Source organism: Hypanus sabinus, chromosome 21, assembly GCF_030144855.1.
Source record: "Hypanus sabinus isolate sHypSab1 chromosome 21, sHypSab1.hap1, whole genome shotgun sequence".
Lineage (NCBI taxonomy): Eukaryota > Metazoa > Chordata > Chondrichthyes > Myliobatiformes > Dasyatidae > Hypanus > Hypanus sabinus.
Genome location: NC_082726.1, coordinates 66,687,789 through 66,696,366, shown reverse-complemented (window position 1 = coordinate 66,696,366; position 8,578 = coordinate 66,687,789).

Genomic DNA, 8,578 nt, shown 5'->3' with positions numbered 1-8,578 from the left:
TCGTAGAAACACTCAGATGATCAGTCAGGATCTGCAGAGGGAGTAGCAGATGGGTCATCTCCAGTTATGTTTCTAACCTTTAGCGTAGCCTTGTACTGGGATTGGAGCAGACAGTTTGAGGGAGGGCTAACTAATTAGGAAGGAATTTAGGATCATAAATTGGGAAGAGATGTACTCAGGGAAACACACAATTGAAATGTGAAGGTTGTTAGGGAGAATTTGTGTGGGGTTCTGTTTCCCTTTGATTCAGGGAAAGGATGGCAGGGTGGAAGAACCATCATTGAGAAGAGAAGTAGAACATTTAGTGAAAAGAAGAAAGAAGCGCAGTTAAGGTTTAGGAAGCAGAGTTCAGACAGGGCTCTTGAAAGTTACAAGGTAGTCTGGAAGGAGCTTAAGAATGCAGATGGGAGAGCTAGAAGGGGGCATGAGAAGGCCTTGATGAGTAGGATGAAAGACAACCCTAAGGTGGATGACTAGAGTGAGAGTAGGACTGAGGATAAAAGAGAAAACGTATTTCTGGAGTCGGAGGAGGTAGGGAAGGTCCTTAATAAATACTTTCATTCAATATTCAGCAGTGAGCAGGACTTTGCCAAATGTGAGGTCAGCATAGACAGGCTGATATATAGGAACATAGCCATGTTTAAATAGAGGATGTGCTGGAACTTTTTGAAGAACATTTGAATAGTTAAGTTCCCAGGGCTGGACTGCGTATACTGCAAATTACAATGGGAAGCAAGGAAGATATTCCTGAGGCATTGGTGATAATCTTTGCATCCTCACTGGCCACAGGAGTAGTACCAGAAGATTGTAGAATTATAGACAGTCACAGAAGATCATTGGAAGGGAAATGTTATTCCTTTGTTCAGGAAAGGGTATCAGGTTAATCGTGGGAACTATACGCTAGTAAGTCTTACTTCAGTGGTGGGAACATTATGAGAGAAGGTTCTTAGAGACAGGATTGATGAGTGTTTAAACATAGAACATAGAATAGTACAGCACATTAGAGGCCCTTTGGCCCACAACATTGTGCCGACCCTCAAACCCTGCTTCCCATATAACCCCCTCACCTTAAATTCCTCCATATACCTGTCTAGTAGTCTCTTAAATTTCACTAGTGTATCTGCCTCCGCCACTGACTCAGGCAGTGTATTCCACGCACCAACCACTCTCTGAGTAAAAAACCTTCCTTTAATATCCCCCTTGAACTTCCCCTCCCCTTACCTTAAAGCCATGTCCTCTTGTACTGAGCAGTGGTGCCCTGGGGAAGAGGTGCTGGCTGTCCACTCTGTCTATTCCTCTTAATATCTTGTACACCTCTATCATGTCTCCTCTCATCGTCCTTCTCTCCAAAGAGTAAAGCCCTAGCTCCCTTAATCTCTGATCATAATCCATACTCTCGAAACCAGGCAGCATCCTGGTAAATCTTCTCTGTACCCTTTCCAATGCTTCCACATCCCTCCTATAGTGAGGCGACCAGAACTGGACACAGTGTGGCCTAACTAGAGTTTTATAGAGCTGCATCATTACATCACGTCTCTTAAACTCTATCCCTTGACTTATGAAAGCTAACATCCCATAAGCTTTCTTAACTACCCTAACTACCTGTGAGGCAACTTTCAGGGATCTGTGGACATGTACCCCCAGATCTCTCTGCTCCTCCACACTACCAAGTATCCTGCCATTTACTTTGTACTCTGCCTTGGAGTTTGTCCCTCCAAAGTGTACCACCTCACACTTCTCTGGGTTGATCTCCATCTGCCACTTCTCAGCCCACTTCTGCATCCTATCAATGTTTCTCTGCAATCTTTGACAATCCTCTACACCAACCTTTGTGTCATCTGCAAACTTGCCAACACACCCTTCTACCCCCACATCCAGGTCATTAATAAAAATCACAAAAAGTAGAGGTCCCAGAACAGATCCTTGTGGGACACCACTAGTCACAACCCTCCAATCTGAATGTACTCCCTCCACCACAACCCTCTGCCTTCTGCAGGCAAGCCAATTCTGAATCCACCTGGCCAAACTTCCCTGGATCCCATGCCTTCTGACTTTCTGAATAAGCCTACCGTGTGGAACCTTGTCAAATGCCTTACTAAAATCCATGTAGATCACATCCACTGCACTACCCTCATCTATATACCTGGTCACCTCCTCAAAGAACTCTATCAGGCTTGTTAGGCACGATCTGCCCTTCACAAAGCCATGCTGACTGTCCCTGATCAGACCATGATTCTCTAAATGCCCATAGATCCTATCTCTAAAAATCTTTTCCAACAGCTTTCCCACCACAGGCGTAAGGCTCACTGGTCTGTAATTACCTGGACTATCCCTACTACCTTTTTTGAACCAGGGGACAACATTCGCCTCCCTAAATCCTCCGGTACCATTCCCGTGGACAACGAGGACATAAAGATCCTAGCCAGAGGATAAGCATAGTCTGATTAGGGATAGTCAGCGGGGCACTGTTAACTCTTTTTCTCATCCCACAGATGCTGCCTGACCTACTGAGTATCTTCAACATGCTCTGTTCTATTCCAGTTTTCCAATAGTTTGCATTTGTAATATCCAGGCATCTTGTGCATTCATCTGGATTCATGAGTAAGAGGCAGCAGAGAATTCACATCTGGGCCAGGGGTGTCTTGCGGGAACACAATCTGCTGTCCTTACTGACTCTAGCTCATTTATTGTGTACAGTTCTGGTCACCTAATTATAGGAAAGATGTCAACAAAATAGAGAGAATACAGAGGAGATTTACTAGAATGTTACCTGGGTTTCAGCACCTAAGTTACAGGGAAAGGTTGAGCAAGTTAGGTCTTTATTCTTTGGAGCGTAGAAGGTTGAGGGGGGACTTGATAGAGGTACTTAAAATTATGGGGGGATAGATCAAGTTGACGTGGATCGGCTTTTTCCATTGAGAGTAGGGGAGATTCAAACAAGAGGACATGATTTGAGAGTTAGGGGGCAAAAGTTTAAGGGTAACAGGAGGGGAAATTTCTTTACTCAGAGAGTGGTAGCTGTGTGGAATGAGCTTCCAGTAGAAGTGGTAGAGGCAGGTACAGTTTTGTCATTTAAAGTAAAATTGGATAGGTATATGGACAGGAAAGGAATGGAGGATTATGGGCTGAGTGCGGGCCAGTGGGACTAGGTGAGTGTAAGCATCAGCATGGACTAGAAGGGCCGAAATGGCCTGTTTCCGTGCTGTAATTGTTACATGGTTACACGTGTGATCTCAGAGTCGCCTTGTGTGCTGCTTCAACACACAATATGCTGGAGGAACTCAGCAGGTCAGCAGGGAAACCAAGAGAGAAGATACAAGGTGGAGACCCTTCATCAGAACTGCATGGGAAGCAGAGAGATAGCAGGTATAAAGCGGTGGGGAGAAAGGAGTTTTAGAATCAAAGGAACTACTGACACACAATAACTCCTCTCAGTTTGCATGAGGCATTCATTCACTGCCCAATACTCTGTGCTGCTGCTAAAATTTCTGTTGTTTCGTTTCATTTATTTGGTAACAGGCCCTTCCGGCCCAATCATCCCACCTTGCCCATGTGACTAATTAACCTAATAACCTTTGGAATGTGGGAGGAAACCTGTGGTGAACTACATATACCTGTCTGGACACGCCCCCCCCCCCCCCCCCGCTGACTGCTCCTGTGGCTCCTCCCACAGACCCCGGTATAAAGGCAGTTGGAGGCACTGCTCCTCCCTCAGTCTCTGAGATGTTGTGTGGTGGTCACTCACTGCTTGTTCCTTCTTCCAGTCAATAAAAGCCAATATCTTCTATTTGAATCGGGAGCAAGTTACAGCTTGTGATTCAGCTGGGAGCTCAGAGAATTCGACCGTGTAGGTAGGATTTAAGCCTACCTGGTCAATACCTGTGGAGGAGGGGGAACTGCGCAGGCGCGAGTGACATCAGCGTCGAGCGCGCACTTTAAAAGGCAGGACTTCTTTTCAGAGCGGGCAGCGTCGAGCGGGCAGCGGAGTCCGTGGAAGCAGAGTCCTGGGCTTTGGCTAAGTGGGCTTCGGCGTAAGGGGACTTTGGTAAGCCTGTGTGATTGCTCGCTGAGGGGAAGAAGGTAAGGTCGCTAGGTGCTTTTTAGACTTATTCCATTAATCCAGTTCAGGTATGGGGGAGACAGTCAGAGCAGTGGTGTGCTCCGTATGCAGTATGTGGGAGGTCAGGGTCAACACAGTTGTCCCTGATGACCACACCTGCAAAAGGTGCGTCCAGCTGCAGCTCCTGTCAGCCCGAGTTAGGGAGTTAGAGCAGGAGCTGGATGAACTACGGATCATTCGGGAGGCAGAGGCAGAGATAGATAGGAGTTATCAGGAGGTAGTCACACCATAAAACCAAGAAGTAGGCAGATGGGTGACGGTCCAGAGGCGCAGGGGGAGCAGGCAGAGAGAGCAGAGCACCCCTGCGGCCATTCCCATTAACAATAAGTATACCGTACTGGATAGTGTTGATGGGGATGACTACCAGGAATGAGTTGTAGTGGTCCTGCCTCTGGCACAGAGGTTGAACCCTCAACTAGAAAGGGGAGGAGGGAAGAGAAGAGAGCGATAGTTTTAGGGGACTCTATAGTTAGGGGGGCAGATAGAAGATTTTGTGGGGCAGATCGGGAGTCTCGGATGGTATGTTGCCTCCCTGGTGCCAGGGTCCGGGACATCTCAGATCAGGTGCAGGCTATTCTTGAGAGTGAGGGCATGAACCCAGATGTAGTGGTCCATGTAGGGACCAACGATGTAGGTAAGGTGAGTGAGGGGGTCCTGCTTAGAGAGTTCAGGGAGTTAGGAGTGAAGCTGAAAGGCAGGACCTCCAGGGTGACAATCTCGGGATTGCTACCTGTGCCACGTGCGAGTGAGGCGAAGAATAGAATGATTATGCACATTAATACGAGGCTGAGAGCATGGTGCAGGAAGGAAGGGTTCAGGTTTTTGGATAATTGGTCTTTGTTCCAGGGACATTGGGATTTGTTTCGAAGGGATGGTCTACATCTGAACTGGAGGGGTACTAACATTCTTGCAGGAGTGTTTGCCAGTGCTGCTCGGGGGGGTTTAAACTAGATGTGCAGGGGGCAGGGATCCAAATCCAGAGGGTTGGTCAGAAGGTGCATGGGGTTAAATGTGTACAAGGTTTGGGTGATCTTGAGAAGGTCATCAAAATTCAGGGTGCAATTTGCCCGATGGAAGTTCAAGGAGCTGGGTTAGGTACAGTAGACAGTGTTTTAAGCAAAGAGAGGAGGAATGGGCTAAGAGTTCTATACTTGAATGCGCGTAGTGTCAGAAATAAGACAGATGAGCTTGAAGCTCAGATGAAAATGGGGAACTATGATATTGTTGGGATAACGGAGACATGGCTGCAAGGGGATCAGGCCTGGGAATTGAGTGTATCAGGGTATACGTGCTATCGTAGAGACAGAAATATGGGAAGAGGGGGTGGGGTGGCCCTGTTGGTGAGGAATGAGATTCAGTCCTTAGCAAGAGGTGACTTGGGAACAGGGGAAGTAGAGTCTGTGTGGATTGAGCTGAGGAACAGTAAGGGTAAAAAGACCCTAATGGGTGTTGTGTACAGGCCCCCAAACAGTAGCATGGATATTGGGTACAAGTTGATTAGGGAGTTAACATTGGCATGTGCTAAAGGTAATGCAGTCGTTATGGGAGATTTCAACATGCAGGTGGACTGGGAGAATCAGGTAGGTGCTGGACCCCAGGATAGGGAGTTTGTGGAGTGTCTAAGGGATGTATTTTTGGAACAGCTTGTGCTTGAGCCAACCAGGAACGAGGCTATTTTGGACTTGGTGATGTGTAATGCACAGGAATTGATAAGTGATCTTGAAGTAAAGGAGCCATTAGGAAGTAGTGATCATAACATGATAAGTTTTTATCTACAATTTGAGAGGGATAAGGGCAGATCAGAGGTGTCAGTGTTGCAATTAAATAAAGGAGACTACGGAGCCATGAGGGAAGAGCTGGCCAAAGTTAAATGGGCGGATGCCCTGGCAGGAAAGACAGTGTGTCAGCAGTGGCAGATATTCTTGGGCATAATACAAAAGATGCAAAAGCAGTTCATTCCAATGAGAAGGAAGGATTCAAAGAGGGGGAAGGGGCCACAGTGGTTGACAAAGGAAGTCAGAGATTGTATAGCATTAAAGAAAAAGAAGTATGACAGGGCTAAGATGAGTGGGAATACAGATGATTGGGAAAGTTTTAAGGACAGCAGATCTTAACTAAAAAAGCAATACGGAGAGAAAAAATCAGGTATGAGCTCAGTCTAGCCAGGAATATAAAAGGGGATAGCAAAAGCTTTTTTAGCTATGTGAAGAGAAAGAAGATAGTTAAGAACAATGTTGGCCCCTTGAAGAATGAATTGGGAGAAATTGTTATGGGAAACACGGAAATGGCAGCAGAATTTAATGCGTACTTTAGATCTGTCTTCACCAGGGAGGACACAAGCAATCTCCCAGATGTATGGATGGGCCAGGGTCATAAGATATCAGAGGAATTGAGACAGATTGACATTAGGAAAGAAACTGTGATGAGTAGACTGGTAGGACTGAAGGCTAATAAATCCCCGGATCCAGATGGTCTGCATCCGAGGGTTCTAAAAGAGGTGGCTCAGGAAATTGCGGATGCATTGGTAATCATTTTCCAATGTTCCTTAGATTCAGGATCAGTTCCTGAAGATTGGAGAGTGGCTAATGTTGTCCCACTTTTCAAGAAGGGAGGGAAGGAGAAAACGGAGAACTATCGCCCTGTTAACCTAACGTCAGTCGTGGGGAAGATGCTTGAGTCCATTATTAAGGACGAGTTAGTGGCACATCTAGATGGCAGAAATAGGATTAGGCCGAGCCAGCATGGATTTGCCAAGGGCAAATCATGCTTGACTAATCTGTTAGAGTTTTTTGAGGGTGTAACAAGGATGTTAGACGAGGGTAAGCCAGTAGATGTTGTGTACCTAGATTTTCAGAAGGCATTCGATAAGGTGCCACATAGGAGATTGGTGAGTAAAATCAGAGCTCATGGCATTGGGGGCAGGGTTTCAAGATGGATAGAAAACTGGTTGGCAGATAGAAAGCAAAGGGTAGCAGTGAATAGGTGTTTCTCAGACTGGCTGGAGGTGACTAGTGGGGTACCACAGGGCTCTGTATTGGGACCACAGCTCTTTACGATTTATGTCAATGATTTAGATGAGGGCATTGAAAACTATATCAGCAAGTTTGCTGACGATACTAAACTGGGTGGCAGTGTGACATGTGAAGAGGACGTTAGGAGAATACAGGGAGACTTGGATAGGCTGAGTGAGTGGGTAGATACTTGGAAGATGTCATTCAATGTGAATAAATGTGAAGTTATCCACTTTGGAAGCTGGAACAAGAGGGCAGAGTATTGTCTGAACGGTGTCGAGTTAGGTAAGGGAGAAATGCAAAGAGACCTAGGAGTCCTAGTTCACCAGTCAATGAAGGTGAATGAGCAAGTGCAACAGGCAGTGAAGAGGGCAAATGGAATGTTGGCCTTTATTACAAGGGGAATTGAATACAAGAGCAAGGATGTTCTTTTGTATTTGTACAGGGCCCTGGTGAGACCACACCTGGAATATTGTGTACAGTTTTGGTCTCCAGGTTTAAGGAAGGACATTCTGGCAATTGAGGAAGTGCAGCGTAGATTCACTAGGTTGATTCCTGGGATGGCAGGGCTGTCTTACGCAGAGAGATTGGAGAGATTGGGCTTGTACACGCTGGAATTGAGGAGATTGAGAGGGGATCTGATTGAAACATTTAAGATAATTAAAGGATTTGATAGGATTGAGGCAGGAAATATGTTCCAGATGTTGGGAGAGTCCAGTACCAGAGGGCATGGATTGAGAATAAGAGGTCAGTTATTTAAAACAGAGTTGAGGAAGAGCTTCTTCTCCCAGAGAGTTGTGGAGGTGTGGAATGCACTGCCTCGGAAGACGGTGGAGGCCAATTCTCTGGATGCTTTCAAGAAGGAGCTGGATAGATATCTGATGGATAGGGGAATCAAGGGATATGGGGACAAGGCAGGGACTGGGTATTGATAGTGAATGATCAGCCATGATCTCAGAATGGCGGTGCAGACTCGAGGGGCTGAATGGTCTACTTCTGCACCTATTGTCTATTGTCTATTATCTCGCCTTTACGTCTCAGAGTGAGTTATTGATGGTGCATCAAAACCTGTGCCCCATGCAGTCACAGGGAGAACGAGCAAATATTTTACAGGCAGCAGTGGGAATTGAACCCTGTTCGCTGGTGCTGTGAAAGCATTTTGTTAACTGTTATGCGACTGTGCCACCCCCCGAGTGTGTGATCTCTGAGTACACTTGTGGATCTATGGCGGGGGTCGGCAACCCGCGGCTCCGGAGCCACATGTGGCTCTTTTACGTCTGTGCTGCGGCTCCCTGTCGCTTTGAGAAATAATTGGTTGTGGCGACCCTTTTCCTGGCACATCCGAACCGACTCACAATTAGATAGCCTACGGGGGTTTGCGAGCACAGAGCTTTGGAGCCTCTGCGCCATGGGGGCAGGTTGAGTGAGGCTTAAAAGTGAGGCTGAA